This window comes from Mus caroli, unplaced genomic scaffold (assembly GCF_978045245.1).
Source record: "Mus caroli unplaced genomic scaffold, Mus_caroli_1 scaffold_13, whole genome shotgun sequence".
Lineage (NCBI taxonomy): Eukaryota > Metazoa > Chordata > Mammalia > Rodentia > Muridae > Mus > Mus caroli.
Window position 1 is genome coordinate 33,381,100 of NW_028227268.1, and position 13,838 is coordinate 33,394,937.

General features: G+C 44.2%; 1 long non-coding RNA gene and 1 pseudogene across 1 annotated transcript; both read right to left on the bottom strand.

Annotated features, from left to right (window-relative positions):
* Window positions 1–6,004: 6,004 nt before the first annotated feature.
* Window positions 6,005–13,837, bottom strand: LOC110306001 (uncharacterized). Its single transcript, XR_002379216.3, has 3 exons — window positions 13,748–13,837; window positions 6,975–7,014; window positions 6,005–6,154 (listed from the first exon to the last, which is right to left on the bottom strand). It is a non-coding gene; the product is annotated as an uncharacterized LOC110306001 (long non-coding RNA).
* Window positions 11,489–12,047, bottom strand: LOC147001421 (small ubiquitin-related modifier 2 pseudogene; annotated as a pseudogene).
* Window position 13,838: the final 1 nt, after the last annotated feature.

Sequence of the window (13,838 nt, forward strand, 5' to 3'; positions counted from 1 at the left end):
AGTAAGACCCTAAGCAGCTTTAATTAGACTTAAGGTTATCGTCATAAAGATCAGAAAGCCTGCTGGGTGTGGAGGCATACTGCAGGGACCCAGCTCCTTCCAGGGAGAAGCCAGAGGATCGGGGGAGCTTAAGGTCCTCTCCACCACGTAAGAAGCTCAGTGCACACCTGACTCTTGTGACTCTGTGTCAGCCAAAAAAGAGGCTCCAACTTGGTACCGTGGTTCTCTGAAAGTCATCAATAAACATCATATGAAGAAATCATCAAATACGTAACAAATGAAGGCCGGAGGGGACGTGCCATTTCTTTGTATAATGCTCTCCATTCAGAATAATGGCTGTTGTCCTGTGGTCACTTTGCCAGCTCCAAAGAAAACAGAACCTGAGCCACCGTTGTCGGAGGCCATGCTAATGCCTGGTAACTGATATTAAATTGAAATATCCCCCAAAAGAAAAGACAGAAGAAAAAATAAACAGAGTTTTTAGACTGAACTATCCTGTCACTGGTTTAGTATACAGAGACTCTCCCTCTCTCTCCCTCTCTCCCTCCCTCTGGGTCTCACTGTCCTACCTGAAACTCACTCTGTAGACCAGGCAGGCCTTGAACTCACAGAGATCCGCCTGCCTCTGCCTCTGGAGTCCTGGGATTAAAGGCACACACCACCACTGCCGGGCTTTGTTTTGTTTCATTTTGTTGGTAAAATGAATACTAAGCCTGACAACCTAAGTTCAGTCCCCAGGATCTACAGAGGGAAAAGTCTGAACCAGCCCTGACCTCCCCACAAGTGCCAAGGCACTCTTGTGCCATATGCATTTGTATCTACAAAAACACACAAGTAAATAAATAAATAAATAAATAAATAAATGTAATAAAGTATTTAGGTATCTTGTCTTTTATCCACATACCTATTTTTTTTTATTTCTTTTGTTCTTTGTGGTTGGATAGAACACTGTTGTTTTGTGCTATCAAATAAACTTCTTCCATCCATTAGAGAAAAAAAAATCTATACTTAGCTAGAAATTGCTAAAAATGTTCAGTATGGACTCACTCTGAAAGCACCTCTCTGACCTAGTAACTTCTGTCCAATAAAAACACAGGGGGCTGGCTGGTGATGGGGTACACTTTTGATCCCAGCGCTCCGAGGCAGAGGCAGGTGGATCTCGGATCTCTGAGTTCGTAGGCCAGCCTGGTCTACAGAGTGAGTTCCAGGACAGTCAGTGCTACACAGAGAAACCCTGTCTTGAAAAACCAAAACCCAAACAAACAAACAAAGTCACAATGTGAACCAGCCACAGATATAGCACACAGCCGTAATTAATCCTCCGACTCAGCAGACTAGGTAAGGAGAATTGTGATTCTTCAAGTGGATACATAGAGAAAGAAACTTTTTTCACCCAGCCTCTGTCCCAGGTCCCCAGTGGTCCCCAGCATCCTACTGCCCAGGTCAAACTATCCTCCATCAAATAGAAACTCACCCAGGTAACGGGGCACACAGCTTTGAAAGGCAAAGGCAGGTGGATCTCTGTGAATTCAAGGCCAACCTGGTCTACATAATGAGACTGTGTCTAAAACATTATTTTTAAAAATTGAAAAAAATAAAAATTCTACTACCTTCCCAATGGACTCAAGACAAAATCAGGGTCTTTAACTTGTGCTGCATGACCCTGGACTATATGCATATATTTTTTGCAACCCCACTCTCACCACCCCTCCAACCCTTCCCAGTCATGAAGTATTCATAAAATATATTCATATTCACTTCGTGTTGAAGGCCCCCCAGTGATTACCACTTTTCTGCCTCAGGACCTTGGCATGTGCTCTTTTCCTGACCACCTCCTCATCTTTCATGCGTTATTAATTTGAAATTTCTCCCATTTGGGTAACTCTGCCCCTTGTAGCCTTCTCAGTAAAATCCCCCCGCCTCCTACACCCACTTCTGCCCCACAGTTTATCAATATGTTTATTTGTTTGCTTTTTAAAGGCTGTCTCCTCCACTGGTGGGCTGTAAGCTCTAAATTAGTGTGTATTTTCTAGTGGACTGGAAAAGTGAGTGCCAGAGCCTCGATCACACCCTGAGATGCTCTGGTGGAAAGGACCTGGTAAGTGTAGCGCTAGGAGAACTGAAGCTAGGTGAGCTATTTCAGTTTCGCCTCTCAGAAGAGGATGCAATTCCAAATATGGCCGCAAGATGGCAGGATAGAGAACAAGACCCCACAACTAAAACCAGAGGGAAAATGAAGCAAGGACACAAAACTTTCTGTTCTTGATGTACCTAGGCTCCCAGGAAATCATTGGTCACAGGAAGAGGTGACACTCCAGTGCCCAGGACTATTTCTCTACTATCTAGTCAATGTACTACTCGAGGTCATTTTATTTTATTTTTCAGTACTAGGTCTCAAACCCAAGGCCTTGAGCATAGTAGAAAAGTTCTCTACCACTGAGCCCCACCTCGGACCCTTACTTGAAGGTCTTCAACAGATGCTAAGGGCTAGAACAACTCAATTACCCATTTTACAACGTCTTAGGACATAGGAGAGTGCCATCCAGGCTTGGAGGGGCACACTTGTATTCCCAACACTCACAAGGCTGAGGCAGGAGGATTGTGAATTACAGACCACCAGAAAGCAAGACCCTGCCTCAAAATAGATGATAGATAGATAGGTAGATATGATGGACAGAGATATGATAGATATGTAGAAAGATAGAGAAATAAAGAGATATGATAGACAATCAGAGATGTGATAGATATATGATTAATAGAGATAGGTGATAGATAGATAGATAGATAGATAGATAGATAGATAGATAGATAGATAGATAGGACGGAGATATGATAGATGATTGATAGATAGAAATATAGATAAATAGATAGATAGATAGATAGATATGATAGACAAACAGAGATGTGATAGACAGATATATGATTAATAGAGATAGATAGATAGATAGGTAGATAGATAGATAGATAGATAGATAGACAGACAGACAGATAGATAGATAGCACCCACCACCCATAATCTCAGGACATTCACCTAACTAATGTTTTCATGGGAGTTCTCCATTTTCTTTTGGAAGTGATTCTAAAATTACCCAGATATTTAGGACTCTTTGATAGAGCCAACACTATAGAGGTCTCAGCGTCCTCCTGCTACATGATATTTTAATAGCAAGAGAGATTTTAAAATTCCAGGAACTAAAACAATTTCTAAGACACAGGAACTCTATTTGGGTTTTTGTTTGTTTTATTTCAGAAAGACACTGAATCTAACCCAACCAAGAGAGTTAACATGTGTCCAAATTGTATACGCCCAGGGTCGGCCACAGTTCTTTTTATTTGTTTGCTTGGTTGGTTTTGTTTTTGTTTTCTGAGACAGGGTTTCTCTGTGTAGCCCTGACTGTCCTGGAACTCACTCTGTAGACCAGACTGGCCTCGAACTCAGAGATCCGCCTGCCTCTGCCTCCCGAGTGCTGAGATCAAAAGCGAATGCCACTATGCCTAGCAATATAGACTTCTTCTAAGGAGTGGTGACAGCAGTGTTATAAGCTGCAGGTCCACACGTACCCACATTGGTCAGCAGCTACACTGTGCGGACAGATGTCAGGTTTGAGTGGTCGTAGGTAGGTTGAATTACTAACATCACTTCTTCACCGTTGACACCTGGACTCCCGACTGGACCAGGCCTTCATCAACCTTTTGTAACAGGGACCACTTCTCACTCAGTACATCTGTACAAGATCCAGCTATACAAATCAAATGGTTACTGAAAATAAACCATAAAGGAATTTATTTTAAAGCATTTCTTTCATATACAAATGATTTTAGCAATAATATTAAAAAGTGTACACTAATTATGTAAATGTTATGTGTTTTTCAGGGTGTATTCAACAGTTTTCAGAGATAATAGATATTTTGATTTCATAATTGTCAGGGCTAAGAACATTACTCCACATAAATTCACAGCACCAAGTGATACAGTGTGCTTAGGCCCACTTCGGAAATTGTTGGAAAGTATGCCCTAGTAACAAGTCAAATTCACTGAGCATTTAACAAATTCTTTTATTAGTAGGGCAGTGGTGGGGCTTGCCTTTAAACCCAGCACTAGAGAGATAGAGGCAGGCAGATCTTTGAGTTTGAGGCCAATGTGGTAGACAGAGCTAGTTCCAGGACAGGCAGAGCTATGCAGAGAAACCCTATCTTTAAAAAAAAAAAAAAAAAAGAACAAAGTAGCCAGGCAGTGGTGGTCCACTCCTTTAATCCCAGCACTTGGGAGGCAGAGGCAGGCATGTTTCTGAGTTTGAGGCCAGCCTAGTCTACAAAGTGAGTTCCAGGACAGCCAAGGCTACACAGAGAAACCCTGTCTCCGGGCGGGGATGGCGGGGCGGGGGGGGGGGGGGGGAGTAGCATAAAAAGAACAAAGAAAGAAAAAAATTTTTCATTAAATAGTTTATTTCGGTGGGGAGTCATACACCTGCCAAAATATATAGGTAGATGTCAAGTGGTTAGGCATCGTCATCGTGGCAAGCATCTTTATCAGCTGAGACCCTTTACTGACCCCAAAGCGGAGACCTTTGCACGTCCAGTAAAAACACCGCGCTTGCCAACATTTCAGTGTCCAATCCGAGCGGAGGGGACTCTGGCAGCTGTCCTTGGTGTCTCGCAGCGTGACACATGCTTGTGTTCAAACCGAGTCTACAGTGACGTGGGACCTGAGCAGTGCGCGGAAGCTCAGCCAGAAAGGCCTCGAGTTTATGACACATTTGATTCTGAGTCGGTGCTTTCAGAAATGTTTTACTGTCACCAAATTTTCCACAGCCTGATATTCAGATGGGAATCACAGCACCCACTTAAAGGAGCTAAGGGATGGACCAGGTCTCTTTGGGCAATGTCTCTTTGAACAATGGGACCACCGCCGATATGACACAAATGAGGTATGCAATATGTTTGTGAAGCTATTCATTCAAGGAGATCCACCTGGGTCAGCCAACCCTCCCCCAACCCACAGAGCCGGGCAGTATATTAACACTATTAATAAACCCTTGGCAGAATGGCATCCAAAAGCAAATGAAAGCATCGGGGTAGGCAGGGTGGTCTAATGGCTGCAACTGTGGCTTTTGGAATCATCTCCAAACCCGGGTTTAGCTAGGTGTGGCGTCTGCCTGTAATCCCAGCAATTAGGAAAGAGGAGAGTCCCAAGCTTCTGGCCAGCTACATGTGGTGTGACCTTGTCTCCAACACACACACACACACACACACACACACACACACACCAGGGAGGAGAGGGTTGTAAATGGTTGCTCTTATGCTTCCTCTTTCTCTGTGTGAAGCCATTCTTTCTTGCTTTGCATACATGCATACATTCTCAGACTCCAGACAGAAGGACAGAAAGTCGCACAACCAGCCAGGAATGGCAGGGCATACTATGCGTGGAATCCTAGCACTTGGGAGGAGGGGACAGGAAGGTCAAGGTCATCCTTGGCTACTTAGGAAGTTCAAAGTCATCGTGGAGAACTTGAGATCCTGTCTTTAAAAACAGAAAGGGGGAAAAATGAGCCTGTGAAACCGTTTCTGAGGACCAAAGATGCGAGCGGAGGTTAGTCACGCATATCAGGATACAGAACAGTATACACTGTTTATTAGAAGAGACTGTGGCCCCTTTTTAACTCGAGATTACTTGCCACACTTACATCCACCTCAAGTTCCCTTTCCTTTGCCCAAGCACACCCAGGTTCCCTTCCTGTTTGGAACTGGAAAACAATGGTGTGGTGTTTTGGCCTTGGACAGAGGCCTTCCGGCCTCCTGAGTACTTCCACAAATGGCCTCTAATTTCTCCTCTGGGTCCAGATGTTGGCCTCACTTTTGTGTCTGCCCAGCAGGTGAAGACAGCCAAGGTCAGCAATGGTTCTGATGGCCAGAGCCAGCCTGCTATCCAAGCTAAACAGGAAAGAGCGGCATGTGGGCAGAGGGGCAGGGATGTAGGATGCAGAGGGATGTTCAAAGGAAAGTGCACGGCCTGGAACTGGGGGACACAGCATTCATTCTGGAAGAAACACCGAAGTAGACATAGTTCTTCTGGTGGTATCACTCAAGAAGTCAGGCTGACAAAACTTCTGAGACCAGGGGCCCCCAACAGTGCTTCCTCAGCATCTGACACACTCTGATGGAGAAGACAGAAAAAGAAAAGAGATGTAGATGTGGTGTGACCTGGTCTCCAACACACACACACACACACACACACACACACACACAAAAGAAAGAGCCAGGGGAAGTGGTGCATGCCTTTAATCCCAGAAGAGGGAGGCAAATCTCTGAGTCTTAAGGCCAGCCTGGTTTATAGAGTGAGTTCCAGGACAGACTGAGAAACCCAAGTCTAGAGAGAGAGAGAGAGAGAGAGAGAGAGAGAGAGAGAGAGAGAGGAAGGAAGGAAGGAAGGAAGGAAGGAAGGAAGGAAGGAAGGAAGGAAGGAAGGAAGGAAGGAAAGAGAGAGGAAGGGGAAGAAAGGAAAGAAAATTCTAGACATTAAACCAAAGGGCTGGTGAAAGGGCTTAGTAGGTAACAGCTTTGAACTTGATTTTAATCTCCATATCTATCTTGAAAGAGGAGAGCTAAATCCTGAAACATCTCCCCTAACCTTCAAGTAAACACTTTGGCTTGTGGGCACATGAGAGCGCAAACATACATACACACACACATACAGACATACATACACACACATATGCACACATACACACATACACATACACGCACATATACACACATATGCTCACAGATATGCACACACACACAAATTAAAAGATTTTTTAACACAAGAGCAGACATTGAAAACTTAATAAAAAGGATTTAAGAGAAAAACTAAAGAAATCTTTTTAAACTAAGGCAGGAATGGCAGGGAGGCTTAAGAAAACAAGAAAAGTATGTTTAAAAGAGAGGTGTCTACCCACACGAAAAGCTGCACTCAGATGCTCACTCATCCTTACCACAGCCTGGCAGCCTTCAAGAGGCAGATGGGCAAATGATCTGGAAGAAAGACAAAACGGAACAAAGAGGGAAAAGAAAATGTTAACAGTAAGTAAAGAAAGCCGGGTATAGTCAGAGTGCCTCCTATACCTGCTACCACAATGCATCTGGACACCCAGAGCTGTGGGGGCCCCTGATCCCCAGCACCTCACCCCACTACCAGAGCCACATGAACATACTCAGTACCCCATAGCATCCTCCCTCGGAGAACATATTTTTGTCAGACTATACCCCTACCTGGAAATTTCCACCATGATGAGCTATCTTCCCTCACCAGGTCTTCCCTTGACTTCCCAGGCTGGAATCTTCTCTGGGAAGCTGAGTCCATGCTCTGTCCCCGAGAAACTCAGCTTAAATCCCCCAGGACTCAGCTTAAATCCCCCAGGAGTTTCACAGAGGAGGGCTTTATGGCTACTCCTGGGTAGAGCTAAGTTGGGGCTTGTTTCACAGTTTTTCAAAACGAAACTATATTGTTTAGAGATATTGGGCGGGGTGGGAGGGGTGGTCAAACCAAAGAAGAGCAAAAGAAATGAAGACCCCAGGACAGGTGTTTCCTATGACAGGGACAGAGGGAACAATACACACAGAACTGCTGTTCCTGTACATTATGCCCATCTGGGTAGTAGCTTCACTCGTGTCTGTTCTATGACTTTTCAAGCTGTACGTCTGTGTGTGTGTGTGTGTGTATACATAGAATCATATGTGTAGAAGCCAAAAGTTAACCTTCGGTGTTTGTTCCCCAGGCTCTGTCCACCTATTTTGGTGAGACAGCCAACTAGCCAATGAGCCCTAAGAATTCTCCCTAGCACTGGGATTACAAACACAACCCACAACACTTAGCTTTTATTAACCTTAGTCATTATTTTATTTTATGTGTATGGTATGTTTGTACACCATGTGCATGCAGTACCCTAAGAGGCCAAAAGAGGGCACCAGATTCCTCTGGGACTGGAATTATAGCTGGTTGTGAGTTGCCTTGTGGGTACAGGGAATTGAACCCTGGTTCTCTGAAAGAGCAATGACTTCTGTCCAGGCCCAACGCACTCAGCTTTATATATGGGTTCTAGGGATCAAGGGCAGGTCCTCGTTTTTGGACAGTAGGCACCGTACAGGTGAGCTGCCGCCCCAGCCCCCTGCAGCCTGTAGTTTTAAATTCTGATATATGAAATATTTAGGAAATTAAACGAGTTATTTGTTTTACAAGTTATTTTTTTGAATAGATAAATGAAAGAATGACCTGGATGGAGATCTTGTAGGGAATGGAGATGCCTATCTCTGCCATAATCTGGTTAAGGGGACCTGGGCAGGAACTAGGGAACCCAAAGTTTTAGATGATATTACAGATAGCCTTCAAAAAGAAAAAAGAAAAAAAATATCACCAGGTGGTTGTGGCACGCGCCTTTAATCCCAGCACTTGGGAGGCAGAAACAAGTGGATCTTTGAGTTCAAGGCTAGCCTGGTCTACATCTTGAGTTCCAGGACAGTTAGAGACAGAGAAATCCTGTCTGGAAAAACAAAACCAAACAAAGGCTAGCTAGGTTAAGAACATCATAGCTTTGGTGTAAGACAATCTCAGGGTCAAAGCCCCCCTTCAGTTAACTGGGACTGTGTAATAAGGACAAAAATTCCTTCACACATAAAATGAGGATGACGAGCCAGGTTGTGGTGGTGCACACCTTTCATCTGAGCACTTGGGAGGCAGAGGTAACTGGACGTCTGTGCGTGAGGTTAACCTGGTCTACAAAGCAAGTTCCAGAACAGCCAGGGTTGTTTACACAGAGGAATCCTGTCTCGAAAAACCAAAAAGAAAACAAAAACCAAACAAAACGACAAAAATAACAACTAAGAATAATGATGATGACGGTAGGACGATGAATGCGAAGTGTCTAGACAGCAGTCAACACAGTTGGTTATGGTGATAATAAGTAAGGACTAGGGTGTGGCTCAATGGCATATCTCAGTGGAAGTACATAGACAGCACACAGGAGACTCTTGATTCAGTCTCACAGGAACAAAGTAAAATTGCTTTGAGGTGGGAGTTTCTGTGAAACTTTTCCTGTTTGGGCATAATTATCAGATAATATTAACTTATCAGAGACTACTTTCGTTTGGTTAAGCCAGATTCAAATTGGCCTTGATATCACTAGGAAGCCGAGGCTGGCCTCAAACTTGAATTAATCCTCCTGCTTCAGCCTCCCCAGTGAGGAAACAGGTGTGCACCACCACACTCAGAATATTATTCTTTAAAGCTTTTTTCTTTAAGCATTAATCTTTTCACCGCCTTTACATGCATGTGAGAATCTAAAGAAAGCATGTGGGACAGGGGGATGTCTGTAATAGCACATACTTGTAGTGACAATTTGGGGATTTGGGGTTCTTTTAAAAAACGCAGAAATATTATAAGGAGGTGTTTTTGTTTTAATTTCAGGTGTGGAGATATGGGCTGCTTCGGACTGTCTGCAGCAGCCAACTATGATTTGCCTCGTGCTCTAGCAGAGGCATAGTTTACCCAGCTGCAGAGAGTTTCTGCATGCGTGTGACGTTTGGAATTCTGGTGGGAACTTTTCAGAGAGTATGCTGTTAAAGCCTGGGTAACTGCTGTCTAGTTAGCCATTTTGTGCTGTTATTATTGTTACAAGGAAACTTTCTCGTGTGCTATTACTACTGTTGCTAGGAAACTTTCTCATGTGCTATTACTACTGTTGCTAGGAAACTTTCTCATGCCTGAGTTGATTGCATATTCTGCTATGTTCTGTGCTTTGGTGTTCTTGGAAATCAATCATAATAGAGGTCCGTTAAAAACTACTTTCTATAGTTAGCCACAATACGCTTGGACCCAAACCAACCACCCAGCAGCACTTCCTGCACCTGTGTAGGAGAGTTTTTTTGTTTTTGTTTTGTTTGTTGGTTGGTTGGGTTTTTTTTGTTTGTTTGTTTGTTTTTGTTTTGTTTTGTTGGTTTTTTGATACAGGGTTTCTCTGTGTAGCCCTGGCTGTCCTGGTACTCGATCTGTAGACCAGGCTGGCCTTGAACTCAGAAATCCGCCTGCCTCTGCCTCCCAAGTACTGGGATTAAAGGCATGTGCTACCACTGCTATGTATGAGCTTTCATGGTTTCTGCCTTTGTAAGCTGCTCCAGGAATGGACCCCAACATAAGAGAGTCCTGCACCAATATAAGAAGCTATTTGGAATAAGCTTTCCATTTTGAGTAGGGGGTTAAGTAAAGTTTTATGTTCCCAAGACCTCCCTGGGAATTGACATCCTACTTGGCAGAGTCATGTATGTGGGTAACTAGCATTCTGGTTAGCAAGTTTAAGACATGAATGTTAAGCAAGACAAGTCTCCGCTACCACATTTGAATATCCCAACCAATAGGAACAGGATAAGTGTTCCACAAATACGTGTACCTGAGGAAATCCTATCCATAAGTCCTGATTGGTGAAATCATTTGGCACAGATGTTTGCGGACTTCAGGCTTAAAAGCTCTGCAGAATCCTGGCTTATCGTAGCAGTCAGCTCCTGCGTCTGCTCTGCGGCCCTGATCAATCAGTCCTGAGGCAAATGCTCAATAAACCATCCCTGTCTGACTGAGATCCGTGTTCTTGTGGTTTGTGGGGTGACTCCTGGACCCCAACATATATCAATGCTAGTGCCCCCTCGGTGGGTCTGGGTGCTTGCTGGTCATTTAGGGAAGCTGTCTCAAAGAGAAAATAATCTCGGGTCTCTTCCTTGAGAAAAGGGGGATCAGAGCCTGCATTTTACAGAATTATAGAATCCTAGCATAGAATGGTAGAACAAATTATAGAAACTCGTTCATGACCTAGATAGACTAGATCTAGATAGAAGCTAACCGGTATGCCCAAAGTAATTTTTTTAAGATTTATTTATTATCATATGTAAGTACACTGTAGATGTCTTCAGATGCACCAGAAGAGGGCGTCAGATCTCATTACGGATGGTTGTGAGCCACCATGTGGTTGCTGGGACTTGAACTCAGGACCTTCAAAAGAGCAGTCGGTGCTCTTAACCACTGAGCCATCTCTCCAGCCCCCAAAGTAATTTTTTTTTTTTAAACAAGAAGTTTATTTAAACAACAAGACGCTTGACTTGAAGGGAAAACTATCTAGGATCATTTTGTTCAAGAGTAATTTATCCCTACTTAAAGACAGATTGCCCTACATGTAACAGCTACGTACAAAAAAGTTATAAAATTGTCCTTGGTTTTACAATGATAAATGAAAAACATTAAAATTCTCCAATCGAACAAGGTATGCAAGGATTTGGTGTTGTTGGGTTTTTTTGTTAAAACAATGAGAGCAAAATAACTTACTGGAATATAAAGATAAGAGCTGAATGAGCATGCCACTAATGGAGAAGGGGGTATTTTCACAAACCCAGTATTTTTCCCCAGACCATCTCCATCTGATGTCAACCAGAAAAGAACATCGGCCATTTAGTTTAAAAAAGGAAAAGAAAAAAAAAAAAAAGAGCACTATTCGTGTGCACATACACCAGTTACTTTATGTACAATAAAGAAATGGGGACAGGGAAATGAAAGAAGAGAAAACTATACTGTAGTAGTCAGGATGTGGTGGGACCAAATTGTGGCTTTCTAATTGAGAATGTATTCTTGGTCTATAACAAAATTCTGGAGTAAAGTAGCAGGCTCCCTTTTTAGTAGACACCTCCAGTCTGCTGCTGGAACACATCAATCGTATCTTCATCCTCCATTTCCAACTGTGCAGGTGTGTCTGTTTCGTTGATTGGCTGCCCATCAAACCGGAATCTGATCTGCCTCATTGACAAACCCTGCCGTTCACAATAGGCTTTCATTAGTTTACTAAGTGGTGTATGCCTCTTAATCTTAAACTGCACCACAGAACCATCCTGTCCCGCCACCTTCAAATTAATATGGTCGTTCTCAGTCTTGACTCCTTCCTTGGGTTTCTCGTCGGCCATGGCGAGCGCCGGAGTCTCCTCAGCTGCCGCTTCACAAAAGAGGCACCGGGTCCGCACTGAGGGAGCACACAAGCAGCACCCCAAAGTAATTTTTAAAATTATATTTACTTATTTATGTCTGTGTGTGTGTGTATGTGTGTATGTTTGTGGGTGCTCACATGCCACAAAGAGTGTTTGGGTCCCAAGAATCAAAGTGAGGCTGTCAGGCTTAGCAGCAGGTACCTACTGAACCATCTCTCTGGCCCATGAATGGCCAAAGTAAAACGAAGTGATTTGGGTTGTGGTGAACTCTTATCCCTGGGGTTGTTTTGGTTCGGGTTTTTTTTGTTGTTGTTGTTGTTTGGCTGGAGTTTTTTTGTTTGTTTGTTTTGTTTTTTGTTTTTGTTTTTCAAGACAGGGTTTCTCTGTACAGCCCTGGCTGTCCTGGAACTCACTTTGTAGACCAGTCTGGTCTCGAATTCAGAATCTGCCTCCCGAGTGCTGGGATTAAAGGCGTGCGCCACCACTGCCCCGCTTGTTTGGTTGGTTTTGCTTTGTTTTGTTTGTCTGAGGCGTAGTCTTACTGTGTTACAGTAGTCTTAGGCGTGAACTCGTGTTAATCCCGTCAGTAGAGAATAAGACCACTACCACAATTTAAAGCCAAATTTAATGTAAGCTTTAATTAAATACTGGCCAGGGTGATGGGCTCTCAGGCCAAGTTCATCTTGGGGTTCCCAGAGAATGGCCTCAAGTCGATATTTGCAGGGGCTTAAAAAGGCAAAACCCAAGCCGGGCGTTGGTGGCGCACGCCTTTAATCCCAGCACTCCGGAGGCAGAGGCAGGCGGATTTCTGAGTTCGAGGCCAGCCTGGTCTACAGAGTGAGTTCCAGGACAGCCAGGGCTACACAGAGAAACCCTGTCTCGAAAAACCAAAAAAAAAAAAAAAAAAAAAAAAAAAAGGCAAAACCCACAATTCACTGCATTTCCCGTCTGGTTCAATTAGGGGCAAGCGTAAATCTTGATGTATTTTCAGCCTACATGTGACCCTGATTTACTTCCGGTCCACATGTGATCAAGCACATCCGTGCAGATGGGTCAAACAAACACAGGACAAACAGGAACTTATCCTTAAATACAAACAGAACTCTTAACCTGTATGCTTTATTTTTCCTGTTTTGGTCCTCACACTACTTAGATCAGGCTGGCCCTGAACTCACAGAGGTCCATCCACATGTGGGCCACATGTCCAGTTACTTTATTATTTTATTATATTTATATAATACACTGGTGACTTTTGGCAGTCTTTGACTTGTGTTCTGAATGAACATAACACCTTCAAAAGAGCCAGTTTTCTCCATCCAGGATTCCCCGATATCCAATAATCATGCCAATCCCACCTTCTCCTTTGAGGAAGGGGATCAGGCTAAAGGTCAAATACTGTTAAGTCACTTATGGTGGAACTTCCTTTGGTTCTGAACTTATGATAGTCGATCATGTACACTAACATTATTACTCCGCCCCTGATTTCCCTAAGCCATGCCTCGTTCCACACCATCTTATCCGTTCCTCTGCTCATCCTTTCCTAGATGGTCCAGACCCTTGAAGTCTTTCAACTTTCCAAGCCACCTCTTAGCCTCCGCCCCGCCCTCATACCTGACCCGCTCCCACCCAAGGGGAGCGCCGCCGCGAGCCCCGCCCTACACCTGGTCCCGCCTACAAATTTTATCAGCGCAGACCCCGCCTTTTCTCTAGCCCCGCCCACCATCGGAAAGCGCCGCCATTGGCTTTGTCCTACCTGGCCCCGCCCATGTTGTGGGCGCGTCAGGCCCCTCCCAGCCCTCGCCGAGCTGCCGGCCGGCGTGCGGACTGCGCAGGTGCGCTCCTCA